Consider the following 18,932-nt stretch of genomic DNA (forward strand, 5'->3'; position numbering starts at 1 on the left):
GAAAAGACCTAGCCATGAGCTGTCAAAAACTTTATTCTCATCACGACTTTTTGTTTTTTTGTTTGGTTGGTTTTTTGAGACAGGGTTTCTCTGTGTATCTCTGGCTGTCCTGGAACTCCCTTTGTAGACCCAGCTGGCCTTCAACTCACAGAGATCTGCCTCCTTCTTTTTTGTCTCTTCTGTTATTTCGTCTCTTCCCCCTCCCCCAGAGCTGAGGGCCAAACTCAGGGCCTTTCGTTTAATAAGCCAGGGCTTTACCACTGAGCTAAATTTCCAACCCCTTATCACAGCTTTTTAAAGTTTTCAAGTAAGAAGCAAGATTTATACAAATACTTAGTAAATTCTTGCAAGAAATAGAAGATGGGAGAAGAACTCTTTCTAAGTTATTTTATGATTCTGATGCCCAATCCAGACAGACAACACAAGGAAAGAAAATTACATATCAATATACTCCATAAATACAGATACAAAATTTCTCAATAAAAAACTATTTAGTTGGCATAAAACATACAGAAGGCCAAGTGGGATTTCTCTAGGGATGTCAGAATGGCTTCTCATGCAAAAACTAATCAATATTTATTATATACTGTATTAAAACAATAAAGGACAATACCCCACAATCAGGTCAGAAGACACAGGGAAAACATTTGACAAAATCCAATACTCTTTCTTGACAAAGGACACTCAATAGACTATGAACAATTGTAATCCTCAAGTTGCCATGGGCCATCTATGAAGCACTCGTAGCTAACTTCAGACTTGGAGGTGAAAAAGGAGAAGTTTCTCTCTTAAGTTTAGAAACAAGACAAAGTATCCACTCTTAACACTTCTCCTGAACACTGGACTAGAGACTGATAAACTAATTAAGATAAGTTAATCAAGAAAAGTAAATAAACACATTCAGATTGGCAGAAAAAGAGAAACTGTCTCTATTCATAGATGGAAAGATCTGTGAGTGTAGAAAATACTAAGGATCTCTCTCTCTCTCTCTCTCTCTCTCTCTCTCTCTCTCTCTCTCTCTTTCTCTCTCTCTCTCTCTCACTTAGAACTAATAAACAAGTTGATTAGGATGGCGGTCTATAGGACTGAGAGTCAAAACTCAAGGTGTATAGAGTATAGAAATACTCCAACAGTGATCAATTTTAAAATGCAATCAAGATAACAACTTTATTTGTAGTGCTATCCAAAAGGAATAGAATAAGAACACATTTAAGAAAATAATATAAACAATGCATATTGAGTATTTTTAAAAAAAAATCACAGAGAGGAAAAATGGTAAAGTCTTAAATAATTAGGATAACATCCCATATTTATAAATCGAATGACCTAATAGTAGAATTAATTTTTATTTTGTTTCATTTTTAGAAACTGAAGTTTAATGCTGGAGAGATGACTCAGCAGTTAAAAGCATTGGCTGCTCTTCCAGAGGACCTGAGTTCAATTCCCAGCAACCACATGGTGGCTCACGACCATCTATAGTTGGATCTGATGCCCTCTTCTGGCGTAAAGTCATACATGCAGATAGAGCACTCATACATAAAATAAATAAATTTTAAAAAAGAAACAGGTGTAGCTTCTCAAATGTGTATTTAAATGCATGAGATACAGAAGACTGAATCTCGGGAAGCAAGAAAAAAGTTGAGGTACCCACACTTCTCAACTTTAAAACTGCTGTGCAGGGACAATAAGAAAGTTGAGGGTCACTGGAAGGATATAGATCTGAGGAATAAAATGGAGAGCTCAGGAATAAAGTCTCACATTTATGCTCAATTGATTTCTGACGAAAGTACCAAGACAAATGAATGGGAAAGGAAAGCCTTTTTAATCAATGATTCAAAGATAATTGGACATCTTCATGCAAATGAATAAAGTTGGGCTCAGACATCATTCAAGACACAAAGCTTAACTCACAGTGGATCACAGACCTAGATGTAAGAACTAGAAGTATTAGAGGAAAAAAGCTTCCTGAGTTTGGATAAGCGGTGGCTTCTTTGATGTGACACAAAAATCACAGGCAACAAAAGAGAAATGGGATCTAAATTGGACTTCATCAAAAATTTAAGAATTAGCTTTTCAGAGCATACTCTCAAGAAAGGGAAATGACAGCTCATGGAAGGAGAGAAAATACTCTCAAATCATGGACAAATGACTTAAATCAAGAATATATGAAATCTTATAACACAACAATAAGGAAGACAGACAAGCTAATTAGCAAACAGGCAAAAAACTATAATAGACATTTCCCCAGGGAATTTTTTTAAATTGCCAATAATCACATGTAAAGATGCCACTATTCGTTGTTATAGAAATCCAAATCAAAATCACCAGATAACACACCAAAACCTCTAGAATATCTAAAAAAAGTTATATAATGAAAAGCAGTGAATAGAAAGGATATGAAAAATTGGAAACTTCTTGCATATCTAAAGGGATTATAAATGGAAAAGCTGCTTTTAAAGATTGGTTGGCAGTTCTTGGAAATATTAACCACCACGAAGTTACCATAATGTAGGACCTAGCAATAGTACCTCCAGGATAGACCCAAAGAATGTAGGACCTAATATATCACCCTCAGGATTTACCCAAAGAATGTAGGACTTAGCAATAGCATCCTTATGATCTACCTAAAGAATGTAAGGCCTGAAATATCACTCTTGGGATATACCCAAAGAATTTATACCTAGCAAAATCACACTCAGGATCTACTCAAAGAATGTAGAACTCAGCAATATCACCTAGAGAATATAATTGAAGAAAATAGAACCTGGCAATAGCAACCTCCAGATATACCCAAAGAATGTAGGACATAGCAACAGAACTTTCAGAATATATTCAAAGAATGTATAGCTCAGCAGTATTGCCTCCAGGATGTCCCCAAAGAGTGTAATACCTAATAATATCACACTTAGAATATACCCAAAGAATGTAGGATCCAGCAATATCACCCTAAGGATATATCCAAAGAATGTATCATCTAACAATACCACTCTCTGAATATACCCAAAGAACTGAAAATATATATCCACAAAGAAAATCTGCACATAAATCAGTTTTTATAATAGTCAAGAAGTAGAAACAATTCAACTGTTTATGACATAATAAATGGGTAAACATTGTTAAGTTGTGTGTGGGTGGGTGTGGGTGTGTATGTGGGTGTGTGGGTGTGAGTGTGTTAGCAGAAAAATACTGATTCATGCTACAACATAGATGGACATTGAAAACATTATGCTAAGTGAAAGAAAAAGACAGAAAGGCAGCATCTTGTATGATTCCATTTATATGAAATCTTCAGAATAGACAGGTCCATGGAGAGAGAAAGCAGATTAGTGGTTGCCAGGGATGGGGGATATGGAGGATGGTGAATGACTGCTAATGAGGGTTTCTTTTGGGGGTGATGAAACGTTCCAAAATTAGATAGTGATGATGGTTGCACAACTCTGTGAGTACTCTAAAAACCAGGGAATTGTATGCTTTAAAAGGGTGGATTTTATGGCATGTGAATTATATCTCAATAATGCTGTTATAAAAAATATGCAAGAAAGAGGCTGTAGGGAATCTGGAAAAAATGGAAACAGCTGACTTGCTAGAAGTGGTACGACGGAAGGTGATTTTATTTCTTTTCCCATTATTGTTGTTTGTGGAACAATAATACGAAAAGGAAGGAGACAGGGAGTGGGGCTTGGTATAGAAAATAGGCCCCAGGTTTGGAGTCAGGAGAGCTGAGGTTTCTATCCCTCATGCTTCTAGTTGATGACCATGTACTATTGAGGACATGTCTTTGCCTATCTGGGCCCAAGCACTCTTTTCTCAGATGCAGGATAATAACACCAGCCCTTAGAACCACCATGAGAAGTCCGTGAAGCCTTCCATGCCCAGAGTGGCGTGTGGCAGGTTCCCATAGTGCTTGCTTTACTTCCTTTATTCACTCAGTTCTAGAGCACCAACTACCTCCTGGGACAAAGATGTATCAACGTGAGGCTTTGTTCTTAAATGTGTTAGAACTGAAAGAGGAAGGCAGACATAGCAGTCGCTCCATGGTGTTCACTGGGAAAGGATAGCAAAAATTCACAGATGGTTTGCTGTATAGCTGTGGGAACAGAGGATACATTTCCACACTCGTGTTGGGAGCTACTGGTGAAGGGGCTAGACCAAGAAATTCAGATCAAGGAAATAAAGACAGAATCACAGCTCCAAACCCTCATCCCAGCTGTGTTTGCTCTGTCTATGCTTCCTCACGTACCATCTCAGGCACTCCTCAGACAATGGCTACAAGGAAAAGATGGCAACCCGAACTGAAGATGACAAGCTAGTTTTGAAGAGCTTGAGCATTTGGTTTCATGCAGCCACTATGAGGGATGGCATCCCGCCCCCCAACTTCACCATCACTACCTCTGCTCAGCAACCCAGCCTCTACCACCAGGGAGAAAGATGATGAGAAGGTGACTCCTCAGACAAGGAACAGGAATTTCCCCAAGTCATGGTGGTAGGATAACATGTGAATATCCCTTTCCCTTCCTTAGAGTCAGGGGAGTATCACGTCAGACGGAAACCCTGAGACTCATCGTCCTTAGATCATCCAATGAAGATACAATGCCATCTTCCAGAAAACCATCCTGGTCTGCAGCTCACCAATGTCCAGTAAGTACTTTCCCAGTGATGCTACTAAGTCATGAGTGGAGGGAGGGTGCTTAAAACAACATGTTTCCTCTTGGTGGGGTATGACCATCAGCCATCATGAAGTAGGGCAGCTGGGGTGACCTACAGTTGACCTTGGACACAGACATGACAAAGAGACAAGCAGAAGAACTCAGTTACTGCCAGGTCCATGGTAATGATGATGAAGCAGTCACAGCTTGGTGAGGGGTGGGAGTACAGAGGGATGCTGAAGAGTATGGAAGGTAGGAGGGTGACCAGGAGTTGGTGCTGTTTGGTGATGTAGTACCTTTGAGTCACCCATACTTATATAAGAAACCCCTCATGCTTCCATAAAGTAAAGGCATTGGCTTACCGAGTTAGACTGGTATAGAATTGTTTATCCATCTGTTGGTGACAGTCTGGGGTGAATCAAGTGTTTTTTGTGTTTCCCTAAGAAAAGTTAGGCCATGTCAGGAAAGCAGAGCATTCCTCATTCCCAGAACACCATCATTATACTGTTGCTCCCCCAGGATTTGGGGCCTGAGCAATACAGTGAGCACAGTCTATACCGACACCATAGTAACTGTAAAGACCAGAGAGGTCAACCGACCTATGCTTGATTGCACAGAAAATCTGTAGCCAAGACAGAAGTGAAGCTTTGAATCAGGATCTTTGTTCACTCATGCTGATTCTAAATTCCATTCTATATCGAGAGGTCATCGTCTCAAGGGCCAAGGGCACACTCCACAGACAGTACAGAAGACATGCAGTGCCAAGGAGCTGTGGAACCATGCTTTAAATTTAAACTCTGCGTCACTGGTTTTATGCCTATGACTCTAGGGGTTAGTTCAACACTTAGCACAGAACTGGGCCTCAGTGGGTCTTCTTTGAAATGCTCTAATCTATCTTAGGTTCTGCTGGAGTCTGCTTCCAGCTCAGAACCAAACTCCTGCCTTTACCAAAACCAACTTCCATGAAGGCAAGGACAGCAGCAGGATGCAGACCTTCCACTCAATGACCCCAGCAACCCTGGAGGGGCACTGGCAAGCTTGTGGCTGCTGGCCAGCTGGACCATGAGCAGTGTCATTTATCAAGAGTCATTAGCAGCCCTGACTTGGCTTAGGTGTCTACCCCAGCCCAGTGGCTATGACAGCAAGTTTGTGATCCCAAAGGTCCCTTGCAGTTCAAACATGTATAGAAATGAATAAAAGGCTCTACTCTGCTCAGATTGAGAACCAGTGTGTGCCTGGGAAAGAAATAGAAGGTTCTCCAAAATGTTCAGTGTGTTTTGGGGGTGAGGGCGGGGGTGGGTAGCTCCCACAACTCTAATGTGATTTCCACTGACTTGGTAGATTAACAAACCACATGTTGGAATAACAACCAAAGTCAGACCCCATTCACCAAGGAAGACCATTGAGAAATCACCCCAGGGGCTGGGGAGATGGCTCAATGGGTAAATGAGAACCCGAGTTTGATCCACAGCACTCATGTGAAAATCTGAATGTGGTAGCATACCTCTATAATCCCAGCACAGAGACAAAAGGATCCCGGGAACTCTCTGGGGAGTCAATCTATTCAAACTGGTGAGCTCCAGGTTCACTGAAATAGTGTCTCAAAAGATGAGGTGGAAAGTGATGGAAGGTGGCATCCACATATGCACACATACACACACACACACACACACACACACACACACACACACACACACACACACACACCACCCCACCCCCACACATGCAAATCAAAAACCCTAGCAAATATACCAAAAGTACAGAAGGGAGAACACAGGAGCACAGACCTAGGGAGCCATAGAGACAGATAAAGCCTGGTTTTCTCTTTCACAGGATGTCTGATCTTCAGAAAACACGGTAACCTCCCTGAGCTCCCCTAGGTCATCCACATCCACTAACATGGATACAACCTGCCATGGTTAGGAAGGCTACAGGGCTAATTGCATGGTCAGCCTTACTGGGGATTAACCATAATTGCAAAGAGAGTGTGGACTAGGAAATAAAGGGGAAAAGAAATGAATTTGGGGTGGGGGAAGGTGCATTGAGCAAGGCAAGAACACAGTTCTGCACTTAAATGGAATGTGGTCAGGGAGCATAATAAGGAAAAATACGAGAAAATCACATTTTCCAGCAGACATGTCAGGGAAATTGTCCGAGGTCTGCCAAGTGTTCGATCTTGCCAGCTCAATCATAACACTGAAGACTTATTATTACACCATCAATAAACGTCCCCTACAGATGGAGGGGGCAAAAGGAACTAATAAGTTCCTTCTCATGAGTGGATTCTAGTGATTGAGAACATTTATCCAAAGCACCGCATTTGGGGGAGTTCTGAGACTTCACTGAAACACAGTAGTAAAGAACTGAGTGTTAACCAGAGGTGTCTACGGCTGGCAGGCAAGAATGGCAGCTGCCTGCTATGAGCAAGGGAACCTAAGACTCTCACTCCTCCAGCTGTGGAGAGGGTTGCTGTTGGATCCTCAGTTGAGCCCCTCTCTGCAAATGGCCTTTAGCTCAAGACAGTGGTCACCTGTGGGCAGTCTGTAGCTGTCACTGCACGGGCAGTGAGGTAAACTGCGCTAGATGCAGTGTGGGCTGAAGAGGCATCCTGGCCCCATGTTTGCAGTGGGGTCAACTGACGAACAGCTATGACTACATTGTAGCTCCCCCTCACCCCCACCCCCCACTCTACCCCCACCACTCCCTCCACCTTGTCCTGGTTCCTATTCTCACTGACAGTGGTTGGTTTGGGGAACATGCCCCTGTAATCCTTCTGTGAGGAAATCTTCCCCAGACCGAGTCAGGGACACCCCACTCAATCCATCATTGTATTGCCATGTCTGCGTATGCTCTATGTCTCTGTGCCTAGCTAATAGCTTGTCATCTGTGTTTACTTACTCCTCAAAAAGCACTCAGTGTTAGCCAATGGGAACAGCACGTGTACCCTCGGCTTTTCTTTTTCCTATGTGGCACGGGAACTCAAAGATAAGTTCTCCATTCTTTCTTCTCCGTGGCTGAAATCTGAGGTAAAATTTTGCTGGTTTGGCTCTTTTCTTCCATTTCAGACACTCCTCCTCCTAGCCTCTGACTCTAGGTGAGATTGCTCTTGTCCACAGTTTAGTTCTGGGGATCATCATAGATCAAAGATGTCATCGGGGGCCTGAAGAATACATTCCCCTGACTCTCAGCATGATGTAGTTGATATCAACTTAGATGTATTATCACCAGGACAGTGAAGGCAGGTTATCATTAACTCCTTTGAATAAAAGGCACAGACAGGTTAAATGGTTCCCACACCACACAGCACTTCTATTGCAAAGCCTAGGCTGAACTTTGCCTTTATTGATTCTGATGCCTTTCAGGAGAGAGTGCTGGAAAACATGGGAATTCGCTTAGGGGACCCTTTGAACTGGTTCCCTTTCTGCTATCCTGACACCCCAGAGTCTTGGTTATGTCTAGATCCTGCAGCGAGTACTGAAGAGCCTAGTAGAGATGGAAGATGGTGTAACACTTCAATGTCTAAGTGTCTGCTACAGGCTGGACAAGAGCCTTCTTGCTTCTGCTTGGACTCCTCCCTCAATGGGTAGCTCATTGTTGAGAAGACTTATCATCGTGTTATTCACTTGCCTGCATGATTGCACCGGCACTAAGGCTGTGATACTGAAAGGAGATGATGGACACAGAACCCAGAGTACAGTACTGAGCACACAGAAGGGGCTCTGAATGGAGTGCTTCCTGTTTCTGACAGATACAGAACAAGTAGGTAGAAATGGAGCCCAGCTCTTGTCCCTGAGCCAGGAATGTTCCTTACAATTCCTACATAGTCCCACATAGAGCCAGAGAAGCACACAGGTTAAGTATGGCTTCTGCCACCATGCCATCTAAGTGTAAGGCCTGGCTCTACAATTTGGCTCTGCCATATACCCTTAGAGAAGTTGCCCAGCCATCTGTGCCTCAGTTTCCCCATCTGTAGGATGAAGAGGGAATTATGCTGTATTTCTTAGCAAGGATTGCCATCTACATGCTTAAGTTCTGCTGGGTACATGGTACATGTTAAATACCATTTCCATCATCATTCACGTTCTATCGACCAGGAAATTGAGACAGGAGATTCACCCATTTCCAGAAACCCTGGTCTACCTGGATCCTGAGTGCACACATTTATCTTCATAGACTATTTCTTCTGCCATTCCTCTTACTTGTTGCCTTTTTAGAACAAAATGACTAAAGGACACGTACGCAGGAGGGGTTCCACCTGAGAAGCCTCACTGTTTACTCTTTTGAGAGACGCTCTCACCTGCTCTGCAGGGCGAGTCACAAGTCATGTGATACAATGTGGTGCTACCTGTTCACTGAAGAGACATGCGGTGGCTGAGACAGCAAAGACAGATCCAGCTCCCAGACCTGCCACTGCAGTGAACCTTGGGCTTTTGATTTGATGGGAAGATTGGGCGACAGACAAATCCACCAGCCCCATGTACCAGTGTGAGCTGGTGACTTCCCAGGGACCTTGTGACTTTGGGGCAGACTAGTCAGTAGAACAAACAATTGTCACCAAGCCTGAGTGTTGAGTTGTGTGCAGCAGCAGCTTGATGACTAGTTACTGGCCTGCTGCACCTGTGTGAGGAGCAATTGACATGAGGCAGTCCCTTTGGCTCTGCACAAAGGACAGCTCGCAAATGGAAGTCAAATGCAAAGTATTTACCAACTGCTGTCCATGGGCATTGCACAATCAGAACAGACAATGGGGATGGGTGTGGGCTGTAGAACAACACTGCCATGGGGGCTGGATGCCCCAGCTGAACATCTGTCCCAGCATCATAGAAACTTAACACATAAATAGAGAGGAGAGATGCCACAGCTGGGGCCCAGGAGTCAAAAGAGAATTTCTAGCTTATCTCACATAAAAGTTCCAGAGAGGATTCCTGACCCATACCCATGCTCTGAAGAGCTTGGGTGAAAAAACCACTGCAGTGCAGGAAAGAGACAGGGCCTTGGGCTTCAGTTCAAGACCCAGGGCAGATTCTCCCTTTGGTGCACAGGGACAGCCACCAAGACAGCCATGCTCTGATTCTATCCAAAGGCAAGTCTCTGATGCTCTAGTTCATTGGTCATCATGTGGTTACTCTGGCTACCTTTCAATTCACCAGATTCCCTGGCTCGGCTACTTTTTATATAGGATGCCAGTTAGTCATTGCTGTCTCCGAGAATCTGAACAAAGCCTGGAGTCGTGCAATGTAAGGGAACCCTGGAAGCTTATGGATTCCATCAGAAATCTAGTCACATTCCAGTAGCCCCTTGAAGCCTCTCCAAGGCCCTCTTTTCTGACTCAGTTCAGCTTCTCTGCTGCTTGACTTTACAAGAGCACATGTTCCCACTATCCTTTGGACAAAGTCACAAGGGGTCAATTATCTTGCCACAATGAGGCTGGAGGACCATTTCGCTAGCTTGCATAAGATGAAACTCCACATGATGAAACACGTCACAGGCCCAGGAGGTCTTGTGGCAAGGGGGTCCCTTGAGAGCAATGCATCAAGATTTGCCTCCCCCAGCCCCCTTCACTGGGCCTCACTCACCAATGATTTGGCTGTAGAGAACTTGTCAGATCTAAAAGAAAAAAAAAATCCCCCAGAGGATGCTGCAAATATCCCCAGTATTTCCCATGAATTTAGATAGCATCTCTTGATGCTGTCTTTGTCCTACCTGTATGTTACAAACGAGGTCTACTCCCCAGGAAGACCCCATTGTACATTGATTCTATTAGTGACTCTTCATCTCATCTTTCATACATTACATGGCTTCTCAGCCTTTTCTAGCTTCACCTTTGGCTGCATGGAAACACCGCTTTAGGTTGTCAGGCACTAGATTTGAGTGACAGCTTCATAAGAATTCACAGGTGCAGCGACGACCGCCAGCTGTGTCTATAAGGAAGATTACTTAAGGAAACCAGTGCATCTCAGTGGGCAGGACCTCCACTGAGCACCAGCTCTTACGTCTGTTAGGCCAGATCCCTCCCCAAGTCTGTTACTGTTAAGTTGTGTGCAACCTGGGAAAGTGACTCAACGTGTTCAAGCCATTGCCTTTCCTGTAAGACGGTGATAACTACAGCATCTAGTGTAGAGGGTGCTGCAGAAATTAAACAAAATAACACAGTCGTATGTCACACCGGGATGTTTTGACCAATAACAGATCACATACGCAATAGCAGTCTCCTGAGATTATAACTGAGCTGATAGAATTCTTACTGCTTTGTGGTAACATCATTATCATGGTAGAGTTCAGTGTGTTATTCATATGAGTGTGGTGATGCTAATGTAAGCAAGCTATTGCACTGCCACAGGTGTGAAAGTGTAGCATGTGTGTTGCTTACAGTATACACTACTTGTTAGTGATAGCAAGCTACTGTGTAAGTTTATGACTTAGTATGTTTTTTTTAATCATACTTTTAGAACACACTTCTACTTACTACAATAGAGCACCCCTGAGCACCAGTTTAGTACAAACAGTTTAGTTTAGCACAAAGAGTATGGCAAGTGATGCCAGCGCCAGACTCACTTATCTATGCTAATTATATATCTGAGGGCATCAAGAGGTCACGTGGAGTGACCAAACCCTGTACCATTTAGAAAGAGTCCATACTAAGAATGGCTACACCATGAAGAGGTCACCTCACCTCACCTCACAGTTCTTGGTGCTCATCTCATCCCTAAGTGACACACGAGAGCCCTTAGTGTTATGCACAGTTAACACACAGTCAATAACTTACTACTAACACTGTTGATCATTCCATCCTGTATACCTTAGTTGCTGCAGACCCTGTGCCTGCTGAGGCTGGGGCTTCCAGTTGCTACCTCAGGGAACCTCACCATCCAATGGAAGAAGACCACAGACAACCGAGGGTTAGAATGCAGTATTGTTTTTAAAAGAACCAGCACCAGTCAGTGACCATTTGGGCTAGGTATTGTACGCTACATGCTTCATATAAGGCCAGTGTTTACGGCTTCTAGTCTAAATACCTGGATGCAAATTCCAGAATTATTGCCAGATACTTGTGTAAGCTTGGCCTCATTCACTTACTTTTTTGAAATGGAGTTATCTCATCTTGAAAAAAGTTTAAAAAATACATATATGTATTATACATAGTAAGTCACCAGAGGGTCTTGTTGATATTATTTAATGTCCATTTGCTAGAGGGTAGAATAAGCCTTGGCAGCAAGAACATTCAGGAATGCATGGGGAAACTGCCACTGAGTGGCTGTGCTCTCCCAGCCCTGGACTGTGTGTCTGGGTAAATCTGAAGGCAGGCAACAGGCCACCGGGGTGTGTGACAGGATTGAATCTCAGTGGCTCTTCGGGTTTGGAGCCCATTGTAGCTCAACGATGTCAGCCCTGGAAACCAGAAGCTAGACCCATAGATGAAGCAGTTGACAAGAATCAGGCAGAAGGCTTCAGATAAATAGGACAGACCTCCAGGATGAAGGTGGACAGTGCGGGTAGGAGGCCAGCGGAAAAGTAGTCTGAGCTCCAGGAGAAGCTGGCACTCTAGGCTCTCCCAGACACGCAAGGTTCACACCCCACCTCTACAAGGCTACGAGGCTCTTGCTGGCTCCACTCAGGCCTTCAGCAGCATCTGACTGAAGAAAACTCCCATCACCTTTCTCATTATCTCAGTCTCCTTATCTCCAGCCAGGAGAACTGTCCTGGTCTTGTTTCTTTTGTGGGATTGTTGAAGGATCAAATGTAAAAGAACCTTGGAGAATATAAAGTTCTATAAAAATGATGCATTATCAATACTGACACCCCTACTCCTGCTGCTTCTATGACAAGTACTAACGACGGCTATTATATATCTGTCAGGTGTACCTTAAGGATTATCAGCAATTTGCCCTTCATTAAAAAAAAAATGAAGAAACTGAGGCTGAAAGAGATAGATGCACCATCTAAGCAGACTCCAAAGTTTCCTGCTAGGACAACGTGAGGCACCAGGCGTTAGAGTTTCAGGCACATAGCAGCCCTCCTGTCAATCCAGACACCAGCTTTGTCCCTTATGAGCATGGCAAGTGGAGAAGTCACAGCCTTGGAGGGAGAGGGGGGCTACAGAGTATGTGAGGGGGAAGCTGCCTTGGAAAGATCAATATAAGGAACAGGCATCTTATCTGACCCCACATCTCTGTCCCCTGGCTAGGCAACCACTGACAAGGCACACTTTCAAGACCAGTATGCAACAGCCTGTGCAAAGAGATTGAGTAGATTTGGTGAATAGAAGACCAAGTTAAAACTAAAGTGCAGGAACATACATACATACATACGCACGCATGCACGCACGCACGCACGCACGCACGCACGCACGTACTCCTACTCCGCGGGGCTTCCTGGAGGGAGCCAGAGCCTTCTCTGGAGACCACAACCTGTCTGGCCTAGTCCCTTTCAGAGTACTGTGGGGATAAGCAGGAGTACTTCAGACAGAACCTCACATTGCAGGGACTGATTGCCTCTGCAGCAGAGCTGTGCAGATTAGAGCGCACCGGCCCATCAACTGAGCAGGTGAGAGAAACAAAACAACACAGACTCAGACCTGTTTACAGGAACGACATTCTTGTAGAGAGCCTGATAAGTCTGTTGCTAAGCCTGCCTTGCTTCCTGTCACCAAGCACCTGCTTCTCATGCAGGAAAGATAATCACTCTGGGAATGAGCTCTGCTCAGGAGACCTGGCAGAATGCTCACAACGTAGAGCCAAGTCTGCCTTTCAGCAGGCCTTCCCCTTGCCCTGTTTGGGGTGAAGGGAAACTCTACCTGGCAAGGAAAGGCTTTGCCCTGCTGGCTGGCTGCAGCTGAAAGTGACCTACAGAGAAAGGAAGCCGTCCACGAATTCCAACTTCAGAGCAACTGCTGAACAAAGACCCCAAAGATTCCTGCTGGGACAACATTGAACATGAGGGGATGAGGTTCCAAGAGCATGGTAGCTATCACCTGTCAGGCCAGGCAGTCACCTGCTTTGTTAGTGCTGAGTGAGACAGGTGGAGGGAAAGATCACAGCTCTGAAGGGAAGGGGTACTGTAAAGGGGGTGTGTGTGTGTGGCGGCGGTGGGGGGTGGGAGGGTGGGGGGAGTGGGTGGGTGGGGGGTGAGGGGTGCCTGCCACAGAGAGACTAGTGTAAGAAGCAAGAGTTGGTAGTTGACTCCAAAGAAGAAGGTAAAGGAGATCTGGGTAATTCTAGCCAGGATGAAGGGACAGCTGGCCTCCCCTTGTCATCAGAGAGGTTGATAAGGCTTGTTCAGAGCCATTCTGGGGTCTGGAGAGATGGTTCAGTTCTAAGCGTGCTTACTGCTCTTCCATAGGACCCACATTGAGTCCCCAGCACCCACACTGGAAGACCACAAACACCTAGAACACCAGCTCTCAGGGAATCCAATGGCCTTTCCAGCAGAGGCTGATGCTTACACACATGTGGCATACACTAATAGAGACACATGAATAAAAAATTAAAATAAATCATTTTAAACCCATTTCAGAGCCCTGCTGAATATATATTTTTTTCTTGTAAGAATTGCTTTCTAGGTATTGTACACACAAACACACACACACACACACACACACACACACACACACACACACACAGGGGTGCTTTGTTTTTCTCATCCTCTTCCTCTCCCTCCCTCCCTTCCCCCTTAACCAACAATGTGTGTCTTCTCCATTAAATAGGACCACCAGCCACCCCCAACACACACTCAAATAGAAATTCCAGGTTGGGCCTGAGGTTATTCATGCACCCTTTGAAATTCTGGACTTTGAAGGGGCCCAAGAGCTTCAACTACCAGAAGTCGTCCTCCATATAAACAAACAGCCCAGCCTCTAATCCTTAGCACTTTCCATGCAGTGCCCGAGGCAAGGGTCTGCAAAGGCAGGAGCTCAGAGCCTGCTTTAGAATCTGGAGCCATTAAGCTCTGGGAAGCAGCAGCCTTCAGCAGGGTCACTGCACAACAAGGGGAGTGTGCCCCACAGCCCTTGGCAGAGTCTCTCCGATATGTAAAATCTCAACCTCTTGGAGGCAATGGCCCTGGCCCTGAGCAGGTTTCACTCTGGTTACCAGCTTGCCCAGAGCTCACAACTGTCTTCACTCTGGGAATGGAAGGCACTGCTTTCTGCAAAATAAAGACTTAGACACGGGAAAACAACAACAACAAAACAAAACAAACAATAACAAAAAACTCTATGCAGAAAATATCCCTGCATGGGCATAGGGCCTAGCTTGATGTCCACTTCCCCCAGCACCATCCTTTCTGCTGAGGAATAGGTTTAAAATGGTCATTCACAACTAAATTTCATTATATACATGTATGAAACCGCCAAATAATTTCTAAATAATTCTCATCCATGAGACAAAACCCCTGGAGGAAAGTTCATTGAGATCAGAAATGCCTTGGCATTAGTCTGTGTCTCAAGCACATCCATGGCACTTTCTCATTCATAAATTTACCATCTGTGCCAAATAACACTCACCAATGGTGTTCCATTCTGCAACAAATGTATCAATCACAAAATCACTATAACCACGAACTCCAAAGTGTGTGTTAGAAGTTTCTATGAAACAACAAGGATGGAAGGAGAGGCTAATGTCCTGGAGACACAGCCTACTCCATATTAACTTGTCATTCTGTGTCCAGCACAGAGCTGAAGCCTGATATTCTGATGAAAAACAGTTCAAAAGAATCACTGAAAATGAACAGATCTGAAGATGAAGGGTGAAATTATTTGCTGAAAGCCACAGAATAGGTTGTTGCAGGACCTGAGAACAGATCCATGGACTCCTGATTACACAAAACATTCAGGTCTACCAAAGAGACAGACCATGAGTGGCACACCAGTCAGGCTCTAATGAGTCCTACCATCCTGAGGAAAGGCCTAACATGGGCCCAAGAGATCTACACAAACTTGCCTCCTCAAAAGCTCAACCAGATCATGACAATAAAACACAAATAAAATCATAACTCAGTTAATACCCAAACACTTCAAACCAGCTTGATTCATTTCCTTACTTTTGCACAAAACAGAAAAGTCAGGAGACTGGGGTACATGTGCTTGCAGAGCTGAAGCCCTGGTGACCTTGATTCAGGCCCAATGCAGCATCATAACTTACCTACTGCCCAAGTGTCCGAGAAATCACTAGCCCCCTCTCAGCCTCAGATTGTCCATCTGCAAAACAAGAAGACAACCACAATGAACCCTGGGTGTCCTCTACACTCACAGGCATCACAAATTCCACACCTAACACTGCCTGCCACCTATTCACTAGCCCATGGAATAGAAGATGTTTCTGATGCTCAGGGGCCACCAAGGAACTATTCACAAAATGAAGTGTAAGCACAAAAAATATTAAGCTGGATGATGGTTCTGTGTCAAGCATAACACCAGCAGTACTTATATGTAGTACAAATTCTAGTTATAAATGGCAGAAATGCTGTGGAATAATCCTTTTGTATACTAAAAAGATTTGTCACTCAAACTAGTTTAATAAAACACTGGTTGGCTAGTAGCTGGGCGTGAAGTTAGGCAGGAAAGCCAAAGTGAGAATGCTGGGAAGAAGGAGGGCAGAGTTGAGGAGATGCCAGCCAGCTATAGAGCAAGCAGGATGTGTAAAAAATGAGGTAATAAGTTATGAGCCACATGACAAAGCATAAATAGAAATATGGGTTAATTTAAGTGCAAGAGCTAGTTAGTAACAAGCCTGAACTACTGGCCTAGCATTTATAATTAATATTAAGTCTCTAAGCGATTATTTTAAAAGCAGCTGTGGGACTGGGCAGGACAGTGTAACTCTGGTTACATTTATGTCTCAGTATGGAAAATTCAGCATTCCAATCATTTCGGCACACTTTTGATTTTCATAGATGCCAACATACAATGCTAGGGACACTGTAAGAAAGATAACACAGAGAACTATCTCATACACTCTCTTTTGGTATGTGGGTACTTTTTTAACATTTGTTTTTAAATTTTTGTTAATGTATACTTGTGTGTGTCATTTGTGTGAGTAAATATTGTGTTTCTGAGGGGCCCTTGGAGGCCAGAAGCAGCCATCAGGTCCCTTGGAGTGGGAGTTACAGTGATTGTGAGACATCCAACATAGTGGTGGGAACTGAAACCTAGGTCATCTAGAAGAGGTGGGAAATAGTTCCTAATGGCTGAGCCATCTCTGCAGCCTCATTTGTGAATCATTCTTACAATCATTTTTCTCACAGGAATATAGTTTACCATTTCTCATGGCAGGACAATGGAACATGAAATCTAAAGGACTCATCAGATGATGAGTCCTCCTTTTCTTTTTCCCAGTGTTAGAACAGGACTGCTGCCTTTCTTCTACTATCTCAGTCTCATCCCTTGAGTCCCTTTCTCCAAACACTTTGAAGGCTTGTGCTTTGTCTCTGGCAGTAGTACTGTCTATACTGGGTCCAGTTGAGTACAGGGTGGGCAAGTCTGGCCACTGGACTCACCCTAGCCTTCAGCTGAGACAACTCAGTCTGGAAAGTAAGGGAGGCAGATCAGCCAGCTGCTTACAGATACTGCTTTCAAATTAGAAACAAGAGGCCAAGAGAAAGAAAAGGAAACCCGTCCGTCTGTGCCCCTACTATGTGACAGCTGCTGAGCTGACACTACTTACAGATATCATCTCATGATCCTCACAACCACACTGGGAAGTTTTCACAACCGAGAAGGCTATTCAGCCTGGCTGGCAATCCATCCTAGGTCTGCTGCAGTCACTGCAAGGCACCATCACTTTTTTTTTTTCCATATCTGTGTGTCATTTATACGATGACTTACTAAGTTTTCAAGTTCAATTCACTTTTATTCTTTGCTTTACATAATTTTCAGAGTTTCTGTTACTTTACATTTTAGGTATTTATTTCATGTGCATGTGGGGGTGGGGCATGTTACAGTGCACAGGTGGAAGTCAGAGGACAACTTGTGGGTACTGGTTCTCTCTTTCCGCCATGTGGGTTCAGAAACTAAACTCAGGACACTGGGCTTGTTGACAGGTAACTTTACCTACGGAGCCATCTCCCTGGCCCTTAACTTCATTTTAAAGAGATCTATAAAAAGAGTTCCTGCAGCTCTTTGTTTCTTGCCCTTCTCTCAGTGGTCCAATAAAAAGCAACCTTGTGACAAAGATGGGGTCTATAACTCCAAAAGGGCTGCTAACAATGCAAAAGAGTTCATCATAGTAGCTGTTCTACACACGCATGTCTACGAACCGCCAGGGTTCAGGTGCTGTCTACGTAACATATCTGCCCATATCTCATTAGAATCTGTAACTTTGGAAGTCTAAAATTCTCATCCATTTACCACTTGGGAGGATGCTTGCATTTGGCCCCTGGCTATTCTGTGGCCTCAGAACTTAGAGCTATCATATTTTAAAGCTAAACTAACAAGAGAACTTTACACTTCGTTATGTCACAAAAGTTTCCCAAGGTCATATAACTAGCAACCGAAGAAGCCAGGACTTGCCATGTCTAATCCAGTGCTCTGTGAATTTATTTACTCCCTCTCCTGCAACCTGTTCTCAGAGCTCCAATCTATAAGTCCCTGGCATTTGGCCACTAATTAAGTTCTATTTCCAAATCAAGGCAGGCTCAGCCCATTCTGTAACATCGTCAGCGTTTCCATCAAGTGACAAGATCCTATCAATAGCTATTTAAGATCCCAAAAAGGGCACTTTAGCAAGAAGCATCCAGGCTTCAAAACATGTGACTGAAAGTGATTCTTTATTCAAAGATCCAAGATAGTAACCAAGGGAATAGAAAAGGCCTGTCACATAATATGCAGGACTCCACCGTCACTGGAAAGGAGGACGAAACCCCAGCCATCAAGGGGCCGTGCTGAACTCTGGCCGATGAGGCTGTGGAGAGGGCTTGTTAGAACTCTAAGTTCCCACTTACTGTCATCGGTTTAAAATTAATTGGCGTGAATTTTTTATGAGAAGAGAGTAAAAAGGTGAAAAGGCCTGTAGAAGTGGCTTAGCCTGCCTTGGTGAAAGTTCTCATTCCTTCAAGGAGGACTTGTCAGAAGCAGCAACGGAACATAGCCCTGATCAGTTTCCCCCAGTCCAACAACCCCTCTCTCTGGAATCCTCTGCCCACCAATCCACATCAGAACTAGTCAACTATTATAGTCTGTGATATTGCAGTCATAGATTGTTTCTCTTTTATTTACCAGAATACGCTAAAGATTTTCAAAAGGTCCTACCACCTGGCAGTATCAATTTAGATCCAGGCCCCTCCAGCCTTTTT

At 44.0% G+C, this 18,932-nt stretch overlaps 1 protein-coding gene across 1 annotated transcript in view; it reads right to left on the reverse strand.

Annotated features, from left to right (window-relative positions):
* Tenm4 (teneurin transmembrane protein 4) overlaps nucleotides 1–18,932 on the reverse strand; it is a 735,358-nt gene that overhangs the window by 574,177 nt on the left and 142,249 nt on the right. Inside the window, 1 exon segment of the mRNA XM_052714273.1 lies at nucleotides 15,785–15,840. The gene's annotated coding sequence lies outside the window, so the exon portion shown is untranslated.

Source organism: Peromyscus californicus, unplaced genomic scaffold (genome assembly GCF_007827085.1).
Source record: "Peromyscus californicus insignis strain IS unplaced genomic scaffold, ASM782708v3 Scaffold_4__1_contigs__length_199733344, whole genome shotgun sequence".
NCBI classification, from domain to species: Eukaryota; Metazoa; Chordata; class Mammalia; order Rodentia; family Cricetidae; genus Peromyscus; species Peromyscus californicus.